At 44.2% G+C, this 21,205-nt stretch overlaps 1 protein-coding gene and 1 pseudogene across 13 annotated transcripts in view; both read right to left on the minus strand.

The window, feature by feature from the left end:
- Positions 1-21,205, minus strand: part of gramd1ba (GRAM domain containing 1Ba) — a 590,058-nt gene that overhangs the window by 172,627 nt on the left and 396,226 nt on the right. The window lies entirely within an intron of this gene.
- On the minus strand, positions 13,678-13,786 carry LOC137381675 (U2 spliceosomal RNA; annotated as a pseudogene).

Here is a 21,205-nt window from a genome sequence, read left to right on the forward strand (position 1 = left end):
TGCAGAAGTGTGACCCTGGAGCCTTGTCAATCCTCTTATTGTTCCAAGGTTAATGACGTTCTTACCAGAACAAATGGAAACAAGCAAAAACAAAACTATTGGATACAACCCTAGTGAATATCTTGCACAGCACAGTCTGTTAATCTATGTATAAAAACCTTGTTCTTGTACAAAACCCTCCTGACAAAATTAACAAGTTTGCTTTATGCCTACAGTCACCCAATCTTCTGGAACTGAATGTCTTTGGATCTTGTTAAATAACAAGCAGCTTTCAATCATTTGAACATGCATTCAGCTGTACACAGGTCGTCACATTAGCTCCACAGAGACACTGGGTAAATGCCATCCATTTACTAAAAGTATCTTTGCAATGTTCAGAATACAAAAGTTCAGTAAGTGAAGCTATTATGTAAGGAAATTTCCGCTTTAAGACATGATGAGAGAGATATTCATTTTACAGCTGCCCATTTTGCACCTGAAAAATGGATGGCCAGAAGCTGAAAACTGCAAGGTGGGGTAGGATGAACCACTGGAACTCCACCGATGTCCAAGGCTCACTTGATGCTCATCAGCTTGGCCTATAAATGGACGAGTTGCTAGCCTGCCCACATGAAACAAGAGTATGGCTTCTTTGTTATGTAAATTGTGGTGCTGTGTCTGTTGTGGGGCCCCAATGGGTTTCTATGTTAGCTATGGGGCCCCGATGGGGTTCTGCGTCAGTTGTAGGACCATGTCAGTTGTAGAACGACGTCAGTTCTAAGCCCCTAATGCAAAATTCAGGTACAAGTGGCAGCGCTTGCACGATACAAGTTCCTTTCAGTTGTATGAGCTCTTGAACAGCCTAACCAGTAGCCCTTAAGGGGTGCATACTGGCTTGTGCAGCAAGTTGAATATCACCTCCAATGATGGAGACTTGGCCACATCTTATCATTTGAGCTGATTTGTTAAGTTACTTTGGTATAGTTATATGTATTGTTCCCTGCGTAATTACCATCTATTCCACAAAGAATTAAGGTCATTATCTACCATTCAGGCATAAGGATCGGATGAACCAAGATTTATGCCCTAAATTACAATTATGGTGACAGATTTTGAAATGTGCTCCTGATTGACTGTGACTATGAAATCCACTCAGTGAGGGAAGGTTCATTTTCTAGCCAAAGCTGCTTTTTAAAAAAAAATATTACAGCACATCGCTAGTTCCTGCCTGGTCATGGGAAACATGCAGATTTCTGTGGCAGCCCCAGAGAGGCGCCATCATGCTGGCCATTTTTGCTGACCCGAAACTGAAGGAAGGGTAGGTACCCTAATGTTTTATTTCCTTATCTCTATCCTATCAATTTGAGCCAGAAGACTATGCTTGATGCAAATACAAAAATACATCAATTTTTAAATTAATGATCCTTGCATTTCGTTACTTGTTCTAGTTGATCAATGGGGGATAGATCAGTAGAGTGCAGCGGTGAGGTAATATTGAGCTCCACTATATTTAATGCTCACATAATGTGGCCATCAGAGTGTTATGAACAGGCACAATACCAAAGGAAGGTTAATCACCTACCGCTTTCAATATTATAACATATAAACACACATTTCTATTGATATATATATAGATTTTTACAGAAAAGGGTTGAGAAACGAGAAACTGCCATGCCATTTAAAAAATAAAATTTAACCTTTATGTGCAATATGAATTGAACATAATTTGGTTATAGTGTGATATAATAGAGCTGCCAAAAGAAACTGGGGCTCTTTCATTCGCTCAAGGGAGGTTAAGAGGAGAACTAATAGAGGTGTTCAGAATTATGAGGCAGACTAGGAAAAAATAATTTCTACTAGACTGTAACTAAATGACTTAACATCATTGGTAAAGGAACAAGTTAGGAAACCTTCATTTGAATACAGAAGGTTGTTAGGACACAGGAAGGCCACCAGAAATAATAGTTGAAGCAGAATTCATACCAGCTTTCAAAAAGGAAGTGAACAAATATTTGGAAATGTATCATTTTAAAGGATACAAGGAATTAGCAAGATAATGGGATAAAGTAAACTCTTTCAGAGAGCAGGCACAGCTGTGAAGGACCAAATGGTGTCCTTTTAGGCTGTAAAATTTTATGATTCTAAGCAGCACCGACTTTAATTCATAAATGATTCATATGTGATGGAGTTCAGTGTTTGTGAGACCAGTGGAGGAGCATGTGCAAGCTGTTGTCTGAACAGATGACTTGTTGGATACTCTGTTAGGTGCAATGACTCTGGTTGCAGCACTTGTTTTTGTTGAGACAGTCCATTACTAAAAGTGGAATTAAAAACTTCAGAGTTCTGGGGAGACAGAACTGGTTGGAAACATAGAACAGACACAGAGCCATTCAAGATCAGATCTGAGATTGCAGTGTGCAGGCAAGCTGAAGAGAGCAGAGGCTAAATCCAGGAGCTGGCCATAGGCAAATACAAGTGGCTACAGCTGTTTCGGTTACTTAAGGCAATACTGGTGGATCCACGCCATCAAGACTGTCATGAGCCGAGTGCAATTTTTGGTGGAGACTGTACCTGCAGAGTTTGGGTCAAAGCAGAACTGCCGTTGGACGAGAATCGATGGCTAAATCTTGAAAGAAGCTGGAGATCTTCCTGAGGAAGTTCAGAGCTTTAAAAGAAGTCTGTAGCTGTAATTGGTGCCATATATGGTGAGTGGACTGCCTAGTAAATCCCTGAGATATATCTTTGTTGTATTTGATAGTTAATGTGTAATATATATATTGACTGTGATTTGTCTGTTAATTCATGTTTAATATATATTAATTTTGGTTTGACTGTTAAAGTAGAAGTTATAAAAGGGAAATCTTGTCCGTTTGGTTTTCCTATTGCATTGTTCGGTAAATTTGGTTCTTTTGGCTTGTTGATCTCCCCAGGGATCAAAACACATATTAGAGGTAAAGCTGGCCAAATCAAAATGTGAGTGAAATTTAATACAATGGGTAGCTATTGAGAAAAGCAGGTAATCAATCTACTTTAAAATAAGAGCATGAGTCTAATCAAAGTCCCACTTGATAAACACACATGCACTTTCCAGCAAGACTCATGGTTAGTGATCAGGAGAGAGGAACCCCAGCTGATTTCTCCCATCCAGCTTTTTGGTACTGGACAAAACTGTAATGATAGACTCATTGCCAATTGGGAATTGAGAATGGGACTTCTTGGTTTGTATGGTTTAGTGCTATATTATTAGTGCCAAAATGCTTATGTTATACAGAGTGTTACAAAATGAACTTTATTTGTGCTCCCTTGTGTCTGTTTCTCACTGTATTATGCAACAATAGTAGTGATCTCATGGGTATGAGGAAACTATTACACTCATTCATTATTCAAAATATGCATAGCCACTAATTCAGTTGGGTTATGCCTTATCCCAGCTCAGAAAGCAGACGGAAATAAAAGATTAGATTTGAGCATGTGTAACGGTCTGACAGCATAAATCAAAAGTGGAAAATTGTAAATGCAGAAATCATTAACCCAATGAAGTTACTAAGAACCCATTATGAAGTACAGGCAAAAAATATCGCAGATTTAGGTTTAGAGGAGGAGGAACTACTTGCATTTGAGATGCTGAAAATTCTTGCAGGTCACACAATCTGCATGTCACACGATTCGTTAGTTGCTTAGTATCTGCATACATACACCAGTTTTGCAGTGACGACATCTGTCTGTCTCTTGGACGCTTTCTACATAAAAAAAGCTTAAGTTTTCACATATTAACTGTTTGTGTCACTTGACTGCCTGTCAGCTTTAACCCTTATAAATTCTTACATCTACATTTGTAATAGAATGTCTGGTAAATCTGTCATGTCACAATTACAATGTCCTGCCAGTGGAGGCACTGCAGGGCCAGCATTGAGGGAAGCTGTATTTACAGCAAAGTTTACATATCAATTTATAACTGAAATATGAAAAAGTCAGAATGCATAACTTTAAAATAGGAACTGAATTATGTCTGCATGCCCTTGGTCTAACTATCTCTTGGCTACTTACCCTATTCACCTGAAAACTACACCTACCTCGATACACAACACCACGGGAGATCAAGTAATACTTCTCATAAATATAGAAATAAGTTTAGGAACATGGTTTTCCTTCTTCTTATGGTCCATTTATTAGTGGTCAATCTCATGATAGACACCTACTGCCAGTTGTGTCACCATTGGATGATTATTGAATAATCAATTGGTAAATAATAGTTAGTATATTTTACATGAAATCTGTCTAAGCCAGATATAGTGATGGGTCTTTCAATGACAGTCCTGATAATATAATAATGACGTTGAAACCTTCATTCATGCCTTTGTTACCGCGAGACTTGTGGGCTGGTCTCCCACATTCTACTCATCATAAACTTGAAGTCACCCAAAACTCTGCTGCCCGTGTCTGAACTTGCACCAAGTTCCGTTCCCATATCACCCTGTGCTCGCTGACCTACATTGGCTCCTGGTCAAGCAACATCTTGATTTTAAAATTCGTATCCTTGTTTTCAAATCCCTCCATGGCCTCATCCTTCTCTATCTCTGTAATCTCCTCCAGCCCCTCAACCATCCAAGATATCTGCACAGTGGCGCAGTGGTTAGCACCGCAGCCTCACAGCTCTAGGGACCCGGGTTCGATTCCGGGTACTGCCTGTGTGGAGTTTGCAAGTTCTCCCTGTGTCTGCGTGGGTTTTCTCCGGGTGCTCCGGTTTCCTCCCACAAGCCAAAAGACTTGCAGGTTGATAGGTAAATTGGCCATTATAAATTGTCACTAGTATAGGTAGGTGGTAGGGAAATATAGGGACAGGTGGGGATGTTTGGTAGGAATATGGGATTAGTGTAGGATTAGCATAAATGGGTGGTTGATGTTCGGCACAGACTCGGTGGGCCGAAGGGCCTGTTTCAGTGCTGTAGCTCTAATCTAATCTAATCTAATCTTCTCTAATTCTGGCCTCTTGTGCATCCTCGATATTAATTGCTCCACCACTTTTGGCTGCACCTTCAGTTGCCTAAACCCCATCCTCTGGAATACTCTTCCTACACCTCTGCACCTCACTTTCCTCTTTTGAGAGGCTCATTAAAACCTACCTCTTTGACCAAGATTTTGGTCATCTGACCTAATATCTCCTTTTGTGGCCTGGTGTCATACCTTGTTTTATAATGCGCCTGTAAAGCACCTTGGGACATTTTTATTACATTAAAGGTACTATATAAATATAATTAGTCGTTGTTGCTGATTCAGACCTGAACCTTAGTTGCAAATGAGCTGAAGTCAGTCCAAAGGTGGCCACTGCAGACAAATTCTTGCCCTGAAATATTAATACAAGCATCGAACATGTGAACTTAAAATGCCTTCTGCACTGTGGTCCAAGGTCTTCACTCACCCTCCGCCCTCCCACTCCACCAATGCCTTCCTGAATTTGATGTGGATGTTCTAAAAGTGGATAGAATGCATTAATATTTGTTCCCTCTTTGAGGCTTGTTGCAACATTCTGTGCAAACCTTTTGGGTACTGTGGGCAAATGTAAACGCCGTCTTCCAGTCAACAAGGGTAACTGAACATACTCTGGTGTTTTTTCCCATTATAAATGATCATATGTCCACTTTCTGATCATCTTATTGTCATTTATGCCCCTGAAGCAACTTGGCTCTCCAATTCCATCCAGCTTCCCTACAGACTCCAATTCACAGTGTCCTCGCTCTTTAGGTAGATATTGTAAGAATAAGGAATTGCTTCATCTGTTTTGAAGAAAGCAATCTACTAATTTAAGTTGTTCTGTCTGAACTGTTTGGATTTTTTCATTTTAATCAGTATGTGAAGGGTTGGAATTCTAGTGAGCCTAGAATAATAAAGCAGGCTTTATGTGAGTGATCATATCAGGTGCAGCTATAGCTTCCAATTCACCCACAGCTGCAGAATCAATGGTCCAGAAATGCTGGAAAAGTAATCATAGAATCATAGAGACTTGCAGCACAGAAGGAGGCCATTCAGCCCATCATGCCTGTGCTGGCTCTTTGAAAGAGCAGTCATGCTTAATTCCAGATCCCCACTTTTTGTCCGCAACTCTGTAAATGCCTCATCCTCAAGTACCTGTCCAACTTCCTTTAAAATTATTTATGGATTCAACTTCCACCACCTTTTCAGGTAGATGACCATTATTAGTGTGTAAAAAAAGCAGCAATTTGTTGTGAAGAGGAGAGATACACCATTAGTTTCAATTCAGCACAAATTGGTGAACGAGCTACACTGCTCTGCTGCTAGCCTCACCAAAACCAAAAATAATACCATCTCTCTGTGAGTCTCCCCATTTCAAGCCATGAAATTGCTCAACTTACAATGTTAATAGGAATGAATCTCGCTGCAGCCAATTAGGGCTGGTAATTCATGTCATAAGGGCTTTGTTAATGATATAAGTGATGGCCATGACATGCTACTCAATCTTGGAGGAACAGAAAGGGAACAATATCACTCCCAGACGCAGTAAACTGTTCTTCAAACTTTTATACATTTTTTTCTTACTTTTCCTTTTTGGTTCTTTTTTCTCTCTCAATCTTCTGCATCTAATTTTACTCGAATTCACCTTATTTCCTTTTCATTATTTGCTCTGTTTCTCTATCCTTAAATGTCATTTTTAAAGAGATAGACCATTAGCCCTGACATTCAGGACATCCCAAATGTCCCGCTAACTTCACTGCACCATTATCAATTAGAATTTCCATCAATTGGTGGTGCAAAAAAAATTCAAACTAAAGATTGAGTAAAAACATCCAATTAAGGGTACTTGCTATGAGATACCCTGCTTCAGCTAATTCTGGTCCATTGTGTTTCCTTGCAACATATAAAACTATCTTCCAAGACAAAAACTTCATACATATTGTCATGGTCCTGTAGTTTTTTTTCCGGGAATATGCGGTTTGCCTTTAAGGCTTGCCAAGGATCAGTATTGCTTTAAGAACCAGCAAGCCTCAGGAGTTATAGGAAGGTGCATTTTCGTTGCCTTAGAAACAGGCATTTGGAGACTGCGATTCAAAGGGTGCATTCTCATTACCAGAGATACAGCCACTGGGAGTGAGTATTAAGCGATACATTTGTTACAATTCAATTTTGAACTGGCTTTTTAGTTGAAGACAGTTTGTTCCAACAGAACACAGACACAGAGGACGCACACACAGACAGCTGTGGTGACAGCACCCGGAAAAAGAGCTCTCAACCATTTAAACTGAAGGAAATGGATTTTAGTCTGTTTATGATCATCTCTCAAAATACTAAAAAAAAGTCAAGCCAAAATAGAGATCTCTGGTAATTTGAACTGAAGGAAGGGAAGTTAGACTGTGACAATCTTTTATCCCTCAAAAACTCTAAAGTCAGATTGATTCAATTGAAAGTGTTTGCAAGTCGTTAATTGTTGAAATTCGCTGGAGAAGGAAAGCATCACCTACTGCTGAAGTTAGACTAAGGACTGTTCTACTGTGGAAGAACCTTTGATTCCTGCATCGGACGACTGTGAGGACTTCAAGCAACATTCTGTGAGGACTGCAAACAACATTGGTCTGTAAATTTGCAAGGACTCTAATTTTTTCTATTTTAAATGTTGTTTATATCTTCATAGTGTTTAAGAATTTAGTTCTTCTAATTAAAGAGTTAATTTATTGATTTAAAGACATCTGGTTTGGATAGCCTCATTTGGGGGTTGATAGATGGTACAATTTGGCTGGGTCTTCCTTTAATTTGGAAAGTTTTAAATGATATGCAAGGTGATCTGTGGAGTGACAGGATGGAATTATCAGTGCGTTTCTCCCACCTCAATCAGAATTGTATATTTTGATTGGGAGCTTTGCCTGGAGCGGTCGTTCGTAACAATATAATTAGGAACAGCAGCATGGTGTTAAGGTAGAATCGACTGGAATTTCCCGTTTTTGAATAGTTTAAATGAACTATTCATTAAATGAACAGTTCCGAAGAAGGGTCACTGACCCTAAACGTTAACTCTGCTTCTCTTTCCACAGATGCTGCCAGACCTGCTGAGTATTTCCAGCATTTCTTGTTTTTATTTCAGATTTCCAGAATCCGCAGTATTTTGCTTTTATTTAAATGAATGTGGCCTGGATATAAAATGGTTCATCACCAATTTTTTTTTTAAAAAGCAATAAATGGTCACTCTCATTCATACAGGAGTGGCTATTGTGGAAAATGGAAATTTCACAGAATGCAGTTCTCAGGTTGGAAAATAGAGGGTGCTTTACTTTGAATTTCAACTGCACCATACCTGACATGTGAACATTTCAAACTGATACCAGGCACCCAAAATGGAAGTGGTTCCATTTCCTAGCACTGCCATCCTTCATCTTGGTGAGTACAAAAGTCTAAAATACAATTGCACAAAAATAACAGTGATCACTATCAAGATATACTGCAAAAATCAGATTGGCAATAGTAGCCTGGATGAAAAGTTCATAGAATGCTTTCAAGATCGTTTCTAAGAGCAGGATGTTCTGGAACCTTTTTTTTTTTATTCACTTCCAAAATATACTTTATTCATAAAAATCTGTAAAAAAAATACATGACAAAACAGTTCTAAACAGCACCAGGGGAAAAATTACAAACAGTTCAAAGGAGGTCAGTTTCCTTCAATGCAGCAGTGAGTTGCCTCACAACCCTTCCATTTCATTTCTCATGCCATATACATTTTACAGCAAATGAAAATTTTCCTTATACAGTTCGAGGGGTTTTCCATGGATCTCAGTTCAGCTTGGTGGGGGGACCTTACACAGTGGTCTTTCCCCATTGAGCCTTTGCTGCGGCTGCCCCAAGCTTCAGTGCGTCTCTCAGCACGTAGTCCTGGACCTTGGAATGTGCCAGTCTGCAACATTCAGTCATGGACAACTCTTTGCGCTGGAAGACCAGCAAGTTTCGGGCATACCAAAGGGCGTCTTTCACCGAATTGATAGTCCTCCAGCAGCAGTTGATGTTTATCTCGGTGTACGTCCCTGGGAACAGCCCATAGAGCACAGACTCCTGTGTTACAGAGCTACTTGGGATGAACCTCGACAAAAACCATTGCATCTCTTTCCACACTTGCTTTGCAAAGGCACATTCCAGAAGGAGGTGGGCAACTGTCTCTTCCCCACCACAGCCACCGCGAGGGCATTGTGCAGAGGGGGTGAGACTTCGGGCATACAGGAAGGATCTGATGGGGAGGGCACTTCTCACCACCAGCCAAGCTACAGCTTGGTGCTTGTTTGAAAGTTCTGGTGATGAGGCATTCCGCCAAATGACTTTGGCGGTCTGCTCGGGGAACCATCCGACAGGATCTACTATCTCCTTTTCACGTAGGCCTTGAGGACATTCCGTGCAGACCACTGCCTGATGGATCGGTGGTCAAAGCTGTTTTTCCGCAGAAACTGCTCCACGAAGGATAGGTGGTACCGCACAGTCCAACTGGATGGAGCATTCCACGGCAATGTGACCAGGCCCATCCTTCGCAACACTGGGGACAGACAGAACCTCAGCACGTAGTGACTCTTGGAGTTTGCGTACTGGAGGTCTACACACAGCTTGATGCAGTCGCACACGAAGGTAGTCATCAGGATGAGGGTGATGTTGGGTATATTTTTCCCGCCCTTATCCAGAGGTTTGAACATCGTGTCCTTCTGGACCCAGTCCATTTTGGATCCCCAGATGAAGCGGACAATGGCTCGGATGACCGCCACAGCGCAGGAGTGGGGTATGGGCCAGACATTTGCCACTTACAGCAACAATGTGAGCGCCTCGCACCTGATGACCAGGTTCTTACCCACAATGGAGAGAGATCGCTGCTCCCACATGCTCAGCTTGTGTCGTACCTTGGTTACTCGTTCATCCCAGGTTTTGGTGCACGCCCCGGCCCTTCCGAACCATATCCCCAGCACCTTCAGGTAGCCTGACCTGACAGTGAAGGGGACAAAGGATCGGTCAGCCCAGTTCCCAAAGAACATGGCCTCGCTCTTGCCGTGGTTAACTTTGGCTCCCGAGGCCAGTTCGAACTGGTTGCAGATGTTCATGAGTCTGCGCACAGACAGCGGATCCAAGCAGAAGACAGCGACGTCATCCATGTACAGGGAGGTTTTTACCTGAGTGCCTCCACTGCCTGGGATTGTCACCCCTCTTATGCTCGCATCCTTCCTAATAGACTCAGCAAAGGGTTCTATACAGCAAACAAACAAGACAGGGGAGAGAGGACAGCACTGTCTGACTCCAGATTGGATCGGGAAACTTCCCGATTCCCACCCATTGATTGAGACTGCGCTACTGATGTTTGTGTAGAGCAGTTTGATCCAATTGCAGATTCCCTCCCCAAACCCCATTTTGGAAAGCATGTCCATCATGTAGGTGTGCGATATCCTGTCAAAAGCCTTCTCCTGGTCTCGGCTGATGAGGCAGGTGTCCACCCTCCTGTCCCGTACATAGGCGATCGTATCCCTGAGTAGCGTGAGACTATCAGAGATCTTCCTGCCCGGTACAGTACAGGTCTGATTGGGGTGGATCACCAACTCCAGAGCAGACTTGACTCGACTGGCTATGACTTTGGACAGAATCTTGTAGTCAACATTAAGCAGTGAGATGGGCCGCCAATTTCTGATTTCTGCCCTCTCCCCCTTCTGCTTGTAAATGAGGGTGATGATGCCTTTTCTCATGGATTCTGACATGCTGCCGGCCAGGAGCATACTCTCGTATACTTCCAGCAGGTCCGGGCCGACCCAGTCCCACAGGGGCGAATATAACTCAACCGGTAAGCAATCGCTTCCGGGAGTTTTACTCGACTCGAAGGCCTTTGTCAGCTCGTCCAGAGTTAGCGGCTTGTCCCGTCTCTCCCTCATGTTGTCATCTAAGACCTGTGATAGATGACAGGAAGGACTGGGAGGCTCTGCTGTCTGTGGGCTTCGCGTCATACAGCCCAGCATAAAAGGATTTGCTGATCCTTAGTATATCGGACTGCAAAGACGTTACCGAGCCATCTTCTTCCTTCAGGCTGCTGATAACAGAGCTCTCTCTGTGTACCTTTTGGAAGAAGTAACACGAGCACGACTCATCCTGCTCAATGGAGCGGACTGTGGACCGGAAGATGATCTTGGAGGTCTCCGTGGCAAAGAGCGAGGCCTGCTGGCTCTTCACCTCTTGGAGCTCCTCCTTGACCCCCATCGACTGCAGCCGGAGCAGATTTCGCATACTTTTCTGGAGTCGGGACATTTCCCTCTGTCTCTCTCTCGCCCTCTGGACACCTTTGAGGATAAAGAACCTCTTGAAGTTCTCCTTGATCGCTTCCCACCAGTGAACTGGAGACTCAAAGAGGGGTTTCACGGTCCTCCAACTTTTGTAATCCCTTTTGAGTTCCTTAACGTTCTCTGGGGTTAGCAGTGTAGCACTGAGCTTCCATGTCCCCCTGCCAACCCACTGGTTGTCCTGTAAGTGACAGTCGGCCAGTAATAGACAGTGGTCAGAGAAGAACACCGGCTTGACGTCGGTGGATCCGACCGTGACAGCACAGGACACAAACAGGAAGTCAATCCTGGAACGGGCAGTCCCGTCCGATCTTGACCATGTGTATCTCCGCTGCGCTCCGTCTGCAGGTTTGCTGAAGACGTCGTGCAATTTGGCATCTTTTACTGTTTCTATTAGGAATCTGGACATAGCATCCAGTTTGCTGTTGTCTCTGCCGGATCGTCCAGCTGCATCGGTGATGCAGTTGAAGTCACCACCTAGGATGACTGGCCTGGACGTCGCCAGCAGCAGTGGGAACTGCTGGAAGACGGTAAGCTGCTCGCTGCATTGAACCGGGGCGTACACATTGATCAACCGGAGCGGAGCATTGTTGTACATTACATCTGCTACGAGGAGGCGACCGCCCACCATCTCCTTAACTTCGGAGATGGTAAGTTACCTCCCCGCAGCAGAATACCCAGGCTGGAGGAACGGCAATCATTACCCCCTGACCAGATCAATGGCCCGTGGGACCACCATCGCAACAATTGCCTGTAGGTGCTGAGGTGTGGTATTCCATACTCCTACAGAAACAGTAGGTTGGCTTTGACCTTGGCGAGGTAATCCAAGGTTGAAACACATCGTGTAGTGGATTTAATGCTACGCACATTAATTGAAGCAATTCTTACACCCATTTTTAAAAAGTTAGTTGTTGCTTCCCATACCATTTGTCCTTGCTAGTCCCAGTCCTTCGGGATGTTCCTGCATGCAAGCTGTTTCACATTCGTTGGGCTCAGAAACCCCTCCTGGTTTTTCATGCAGGGTTTGTTCCGCTGGGCTAACATCCGTGGGGGGGTCTTGTAGGCAGCAAGGATTGGGCTGTCCTCTGCTGTTCCCCTCTGTTCCTCCTCGAAAACGTCACTGCTCCCGGCTTCCCGGAGCTGAGGTGCACCAGATGTGTCTTTGCTCTCGTTGTCCTGGAGCTGGGATGCACTGGCCATGTCGCTAGGTGTGGCGTTTTGGAGTTGGGGCACGCCAGGCCCATCACAGCTTCCAGGGCTGGGGGGCTTTATCTTCCAGCTCCTTTGAGTTCTGCCGCCTCATTTGAAGGTGCCATCTTTTCCAACACTTCCTCGTCCAGTGACGAGGAGCTGCTGTAGTCTGTCTCAGACGGTAGCCTCCTCTTGCCACTGGTTTGGGTGGTGGCCTGTTCCACTTTTGGAGGTCTTTTCTTTGTGGTTTTCCTTTGTACCACTTGCCACTGACCTGTTTGTCCATCTGCTGCCTCCTCCTCCATTGATTCTGTCTGTGGAGGAGGAGTTTCCGGGCGCAGGGTAGGTGCTGGGCCGCTGGTTTCAGCTGCCTCCCCTTTCTTCTCCTTCTCAGGTAGGCTTTCCTCGCTGCGGAGAAGGTTGCTTGTCTCCTTTCCAGCACCGGACTCCTTCATCCGGCCTTTCCTTGGACCTTGCCGTCTGAGCATAACTGAGGCAGCGTTTGGGGCAGGTTTTGTTGAGGTGGCCTGCCGCACCGCACAAGTTGCAACACTTACTCTGCTTACAGTCCTTAGTCTGATGGCGTTCCTTCTTGCAGACAACCGTGCTGCAGTTAGCTGCCACGTGACCAGATTTGCCATAGGTGTGACAAACTCTGGGCTGCCCAGCATTGACCAATAAGCCTCAACTTCTCCCGATAGCAAAGCTTGAGGGAGGGTGGATGATGGCTCCATTGGCATCAACTTTCAAAGTCATCTTGACCTGCCGCTTGCTGGTCCAAATCCCAAAAGGGTCCTTGACATCAGTGCTGCTGCCGGCCACCTCGACATACCTGGCGAGAAAGGGAAGTACATCCACCACAGGAAAGTGAGGGTTGTAGAGGTGGATTGTCACCAACCAGTCACGCAGTGACGGAAGCGTGAAGAGCGGCTCCACTGTGAGGATGGACAGCGGTGCCAGGCTCCCTTTCTCCTTCAGGAACTTCATGCACCCCGCCACATTCTTGAACGTCACATCGAAATATCCACTGCTGGGGAAGTCCTGCAGGCAGAAGATGTCCATGGCTTGTAATCCACAGCAATCGATGAGAATTTTCTTGATGAAGAAGGTGCGATCAACCGGTGCATCTCCTTCCTTGTCCTTCACCACCACCCGAACGATGTTATGCACTCCCTGGCCTGAAGCTCGAAGATTGGTTATAGCCATTTTACTCAAAGCCTACCCAGGATCAAAAGCCATTGATCATGGTTTCTCCTCTGCCGAGTAAGTACTGATAAGAACAGATACTACACTTGATCTTAGCCAAAAGGCCAAGAAGCGACCAGAGAGCAGGTTCTATTAGACTTGGTATTGTGTAATGTGACAGCATTAATTAATTACCTCAAAGTAAAGGCACCTCTAGGTGGCAGTGACCACTATATGATTGAATTTTACATTCAGTTTGGAAGAAAGAGTGGGTCTCAGACTAGTATTTTAAACTTAAATAAGGGCAACTATGTCGGCATGAAAGCTGAGCTCGCTGAAGTGAACTAGGTTACTAGGCTAGGTGATAGATCAATAGACATGCAGTGGCAGACATTAAGGTGATATTTCAGAATACTCAAAATAAATATATTCCTACTAGAAAGAAAAATTCTAAGGGGAGGACCTATCATCCGTGGTTAACTAAAGAAGTTAAGTAATGCATCAAACTGCGCAAAGATGAGTGGCAGGCCAGACGATTGGTCAGAATATAAAGAACGGCAGAGATTGTCTAAAAGGTTAATCAGGAGAAAGAAATTAGAGTATGACAGGAAGCTAGCTAGAAATGTAAAAACGGACAGCAATACAGGTATTTAAAAAGGAAAAGAGTAAATAAAGTGAGCGCTGGTCCTCTAGAGAGCGAGAATGGGGAGCTAACAGTAGATAATAAGGAAATGGCAGATGAAATGAACAAATATTTTGCTTGTGTCTTCACTATGGAGGATACAAAAAAAACATTCCAGTAATGGCTGTAAATGAGGAGGTGGAAGGAAGAGAGGAACTAGGTGAAATTACAACCACCAGCAAAGTGGTACTGAGAAAACTGATGGAGCTGCGGGCTGGCAAGTTCCTGGGTCCTGATGGTCTTCATCCGAGGGTCTTAAAAGAGGTGACTAATGAGGTAGTAGATGTGTTGGCGTTAAGTTTTCAAAATTTGCTAGATTCTCGAAAGGTTCCATCAGACTGGAAAGTAGCAAATATAACCCTTCTATTCAAGAAGGGGCGAGACAGAAAACAAGTAACTATCGGCCAGTTAGTTTGACATCAGTTGTGGGGAAGGTGTTAGAATCGATCATTAAGGAGGCTAAGCTGGGCACTTAGAAAAACTCAAGGTAATCAGGAATAGTCACCATGGTTTTGTGAAAGAGAAATCATGTTTAACCAATTTATTGGAGTTCTTTGAAGAAGTAACATGCACTGTGGATAAAAGGGAGCTCGTTGACGTACTGTATTTCCAGAGGAATTGACAATGTGCCACATAAAAGGTTATTGCGCAAAGTAGGAGCTCACGGTGTAAGGGTAACATATTAGTATGGATAGAAGATTGGTTGGCTGGCAGAAAACAGGGAGTATGCATAAATGAATCCTTTTCTGATTGGCAGGATGTGACGGGTGGAATCCTGCAGGGATCTGTGCAGGGGCCTTAACTTTTTACAATTTATATCAATGACTTAGATGAGGGGAGTGATGGCATGATCGCTAAATTTGCAGATGACACAAAGATAGGTAGGAAACTATGTTATGAAGAGGACATAAGGAGATTGCAGACCAATATACAGAGGTTGAGTGAATGGGCAACAATCTGGCAGATGGAGTGTAATGTGGGAAAATGTGAAGTTGTTCACTTTGGCAAGAAGAATAAAAAAGCAGAGTATTACTTAAATGGAGAACGACTGCAGAATTCCAAGGTGCAGAAGGATCTAGGTGTTCTAGTACATGAGTCAGAAAAAGTTAGTATGCAGGTACAGCAAGTCTAATGGAATGCTATCCTTTATTACGAGAGGAATTGAAAATAAAAGGATGTTATGCTTCAGTTATACAGGCATTGGTGAGACCACATCTCGAATACTACACGCAGTTTTGGTCTCCTTATTTAAGGAAGGATGTAAATGCGTTGTTCACAACATAGTTTCCTACCTATCTTTGTGTCATCTGCAAATTTAGCTACCATGACATCGCTCCCCTCATCTAAGTCATTAATATAAACTGTAAAAAGTTGAGGTCACAGCACAGACCCCTGCGGGACTCTACTCGTCACATCCTGCCAATCAGAAAAGGACCCATTTATGCATACTCCCTGTTACTGCCAGCCAGCCAATCTTCTATCCATGCTAATATGTTACCCCCTACACCATGAGCTCCTACTTTGCGCAATAACCTTTTATGTGGCACCTTGTCAAATGTCTTCTGGAAATACAGTAAGTCAACGGGCTCCTCTTTATCCAAAGTGCATGTTACTCCTTCAAAGAACTCCAATAAATTGGTTAAACATGATTTCTCTTTCACAAAACCATGGTTCAGAGGAGGTTTACTAGATTGGTACCTGGAATGAGTGGGTTGACTTATGAGGTAAGGTTGGACAGACTGGGCTTGTTTTCACTGGAGTTTAGAAGAGTGAGAGGAGACTTGATTGAAGTATATAAGATCCTTAATGGTCTTGACAAGGTAGATGTGGAAAGGATGTTTCCTCTTGTGGGCGAATCCAGAGCTAGGGGGCCCTGTTTTAAAATTATGGGTCGCCCTTTTAGGACAGAAATGAGGAGAATTTGTTTTCTCTGAGGGTTATGCAACTCTGGAACTCTCTGCATCAGAAGGTAGTGGAGGCAGGGTCATTGAATATTTTAAAGGCAGAGGTAGATAGATTCTTGCTAGGCAAGGGAATCAAAGGTTATCGGGGGTAGATGGGAGTATGGAATTCAAAACACAAACAGATCAGCCATAATCTTGTTAAATGGCGGAGCAGGCTCGAGGGGCTGAATGGCCGACTTCTGCTCCTAATTCATATGTTCATAAGATATTCTTATACTTAGTCATTTAATCCTGAAACTTTCCTCGCCTTCAGTATCATAATCCAGAGAAATGCATAACTTTCACAAAATAATGTCAGGAGTCAACCTCATTGAACAGCAGTGGCTGGTGAAGGCAAGTTTAATTCAGGGCAAATGATAGATATAAAGTCCAATACTGAATGCTCATGATTGGAAGATTGAGCACATAGGTATTCCACTTTTTGCATACAGCACATGAATATTCTTCAGTAAACAGAAATCAAGATTCCAACATTCTCTGTCTACCTCTATTGCATTTACTCCTGTTAGCAGAATAAGTGTAACACTAATTTCTTGTTGCAGGAGAAGTCACATTTTGTTTAAATTTTGAGACTTATTCCCACTATCTGCCAATAATAGTAGATTTCTCTTAGAAAACTATTTCTTGCACAGATAATAGTATAAAAATTGTGCAACATAAACATTTCCCTATGATGTTCTTTTGCCTGGGCAAACATTTAATTGAACAGGAACTACTTCCAAACTTTATAATTAAAGGATTGCGTTTGGTCTATGTTCATCAAACATTAAAAGATCACACTAATAAACTGATCAACACACTAACATCACAAATGCAATACATATGATAAACTTATTTAATGGCTCAAACATATTAATTAAAATAAAAAGTCAGGACTAACTGAATGATGGCAATAGCCTGAAATATTACTAAACAGGAAACCTATTAATCAAGAACTGGGCAGTAAACAACTAGCAAAGGAGAGAAGGAGAACCAATAAATTGCTCAAAATTGTTTTTGAAAATGCTATCAGTTGTCATTTGAATTTCACAATATCCTGAGGATATTGCAATACAAACAATATTTCTAACATAATGAACACGTTAAAATTTTAACAATTCACAGCTAAAATTACCATCACATCCTTAGAATAGACCACAGATTATAAAGCACTCTATTGCACAGCATTCTGTGGCATTTGCATCGGCTTTTTCTCTGAGGTCTGGAGTTCTGCTTCACTGCTAGAATTTGCAAAGTTTTCCCTGCACTTGGCCAGGTAGCAGACTTTAACAGTCAGAACACATCAGCATCACTCTGTACACAACTTCTCAAATGCACCATTGTCAACCAATACCTATCTCTCTGGTGGTCTCCCAGAATGCATCTCTAGGCTGCCATTTTCTGCTCAAACTATTCTACTGTCAAAAAAAATCATGTGCTGTGAATGGTCAGTCCTGCTGTCAAACATCTGTTAATTCATAATGACATACCAGCATTCTGATAGCTGAAGTTAGACTCAAACAGGCAATGCAAATGTATAATCATGGCATCCTCACTGGGCTTCATACTATAGAGAAGAACTGCTTCAAACTGAAACAGTCCTGCTTGTCTTGCCCTGCCAGTGCTCGGAAATGTGTCCATTTACATTACAGGGTGGATTCCAGAGCACCGCAAGCAACAGAGAAACTATGTACTCAAGCAATCGCACACCATCACCACTCTTGTTTTCTGGCTGCCAGCCTTCAATGATGGCTGGGAAAGGGATGGGAAAAGCCTGCATGGAAAGGTAATGCAGGTCAAGAAACAAACAATCCACAGTGCTGAACTGATGGGTCTTCTTTGGCCTCCTTGTCTCGAGAGACAATAGGTAAGCGCCTGGAGGTGGTCAGTGGTGTGTGGAGCAGCGCCTGGAGTGGCTATAAAGGCCAATTCTAGAGTGACAGACTCTTCCACAGGTGCTGCAGAAAAATTTGTTTGTCGGGGCTGTTACACAGTTGGCTCTCTCCTTGCGCCTCTGTCTTTTTTCCTGCCAACTGCTAAGTCTCTTCGACTCGCCACATTTTAGCCCTGCCTTTATGGATGCCTGCCAGCTCTGGCGAACGCTGGCAACTGACTCCCACGACTTGTGATCAACGTCACAGGACTTCATGTCGCGTTTGCAGACGTCTTTAAAGCGGAGACATGGACGGCTGGTGGGTCTGATACCAGTGGCGAGCTCGCTGTACAATGTATCTTTGGGGATCCTGCCATCTTCCATGCGGCTCACATGGTCAAGCCATCTCAAGCGCCGCTGACTCAGTAGTGTGTACAAGCTGGGGATGTTGGCCGCCTCGAGGACTTCTGTGTTGGAGATACGGTCCTGCCACCTGATACCAAGTATTCTCCGGAGGCAGCGAAGATGGAATGAATTGAGACATCGCTCTTGGCTGACATACGTTGTCCAGGCCTCGCTGCCATAGAGAAAGGTACTGAGGACACAGGCTTGATACACTCGGACTTTTGTGTTCCGTGTCAGTGCGCCATTTTCCCACACTCTCTTGGCCAGTCTAGACATGGCAGTAGAAGCATTTCCCATGCGCTTGTTGATTTCTGCATCTAGAGACAGGTTACAGGTGATAGTTGAGCCTAGGTAAGTGAACTCTTGAACCACTTCCAGAGCGTGGTTGCCAATATTGATGGATGGAGCATTTCTGACGCCCTGCCCCATGATGTTCGTTTTCTTGTGGCTGATGGTTAGGCCAAATTCATTACAGGCAGCCGCAAACTTGTCGATGAGACTCTGCAGGCACTCTTCAGTGTGAGATGTTAAAACAGCATCGTCAGCAAAGAGGAGTTCCCTGATGAGGACTTTCCGTACTTTGGACTTCGCTCTTAGACGGGCAAGGTTGAACAACCTGCCCCTTGATCTCGTGTGGAGGAAAATTCCTTCTTCAGAGGACTTGAACGCATGTGAAAGCAGCAGGGAGAAGAAAATCCCAAAAAGTGTGGGTGCGAGAACACAGCCCTGTTTCACGCCACTCAGGATAGGAAAGGGCTCTGATGAGGAGCCACCATGTTGAATTGTGCCTTTCATATTGTCATGGAATGAGGTGATGATACTTAGTAGCTTTGGTGGACATCCAATCTTTTCTAGTAGTCTGAAGAGACCACGTCTGCTGACGAGGTCAAAGGCTTTGGTGAGATCAATGAAAGCAATGTAGAGGGGCATCTGTTGTTCGCGGCATTTCTCCTGTATCTGACGAAGGGAGAACAGCATGTCGACGGTCGATCTCTCTGCACGAAAGCCACACTGTGCCTCAGGATAGACGCGCTCGGCCAGCTTCTGGAGCCTGTTTAGAGCGACTCGAGCAAAGACCTTCCCCACTATGCTGAGCAAGGAGATTCCACGGTAGTTGTTGCAGTCACTGCGGTCACCTTTGTTTTTATAGAGGGTGATGATATTGGCATCGCGCATGTCCTGAGGACCTGCTCCCTCGTCCCAGCACAGGCATAGCAGTTCATGTAGTGCTGAGAGTATAGCAGGCTTGGCACTCTTGATTATTTCAGGGGTAATGCTGTCCTTCCCAGGGGCTTTTCCGCTGGCTAGAGAATCAATGGCATCACTGAGTTCTGATTTTGTTGGCTGTATGTCCAGCTCATCCATGACTGGTACAGGCTGGGCTGCGTTGAGGGCAGTCTCAGTGACAACATTCTCCCTGGAGTACAGTTCTCGGTAATGCTCCACCCAGCGGTCCATTTGTTTGCGTTGGTCAGTAATTATGTCCCCAGATTTAGATTTGAGGGGGGGCGATCTTCTTGATGGTTGGCCCAAGAGCTCTCTTAATGCCATCATACATTCCTCTGATGTTTCCGGTGTCTGAGGCCAGCTGAATATGACTGCATAGGTGTTGCCAGTGGTCGTTTGCGCAGCGCCTGGCTGTTCTTTGTGCAGTGCTTCTGGCTGCTTTAAGAGCTACGGATGTTAACTCGCTGGGGGCTTTCTTGTAGTTCAACAGTGCAATGCGCTTAGTGGCTATGACAGGTTCCAGCTCTTCATTGTGAGATTGACACCAGTCTGCATTTCTCTTCGCACTTTTGCCGTAGGTGGTCAAAGCTGACTCATAGATGGTGTCTCTGATGTGGGCCCACTTGGTCTTAGCATCCCCTGTAGGAGTGTTTTGAAGGGCTGTTACAAGTGAATTTAGAAATTTTTGTAACAGCTGTGGGTGAGAAATTTTGCTTGTGTTGATGCGCGGGTGGCCCTTCTGCTTGGAATGATGCAACTTCTTTGGTCTGAGTCTAACCTTGCTGCACACCAGGGAGTGGTCGGTGTCGCAGTCCGCACTGTGGAAGCTGCGTGTGATTTGAACACTGTTCAAGGCGGCTCGCCTTGTGACAGTGAGGTCTAGCTGGAGCCAACGACGCAATCTTGGGTGTCTCCATGAAACCTGGTGACAGGGCTTAGTGTGAAAGAACGAGTTGGTGATGCAGAGGTTATGATAGGTACACAACTCAAGCAGTCTCTGCCCGTTATCATTCATCCTTCCAACGCCATAGCGCCCAAGGCAGGAGGGCCATGAGTCATGGTCGGCCCCAACCCTGGCATTAAAGTCCCCCAGCAGGAATAGGTGTTGGGTGTTGGGGATGCTGCTAATGATGTTATGGAGTTCCTCGTAGAACTGATCTTTAGCTTCAGGTGGGGAGCAGAGTATTGGAGCATAGATGCTGAGTAGGTGTACTGGACCAGAGGTGGTGAGCAGTCGGATGGACAGTATGCGTTCCGAACCATTTGAGGGAGGCTCTAGCGTGCTGAGCAAGGAGTTTCTAATGGCGAAGCCCACTCCATGCTGTCTTGGTTCTTCAGGATCCCTGCCCTGCCAGAAGAAGGTGTAGTCTTGCTATGTAGGCTGAGTGATAAACTGATAGCTGGCAGCAGTAGTTATTGCCATTCG

The sequence above is a fragment of the Heterodontus francisci genome, chromosome 22, assembly GCF_036365525.1.
Source record: "Heterodontus francisci isolate sHetFra1 chromosome 22, sHetFra1.hap1, whole genome shotgun sequence".
NCBI classification, from domain to species: domain Eukaryota; kingdom Metazoa; phylum Chordata; class Chondrichthyes; order Heterodontiformes; family Heterodontidae; genus Heterodontus; species Heterodontus francisci.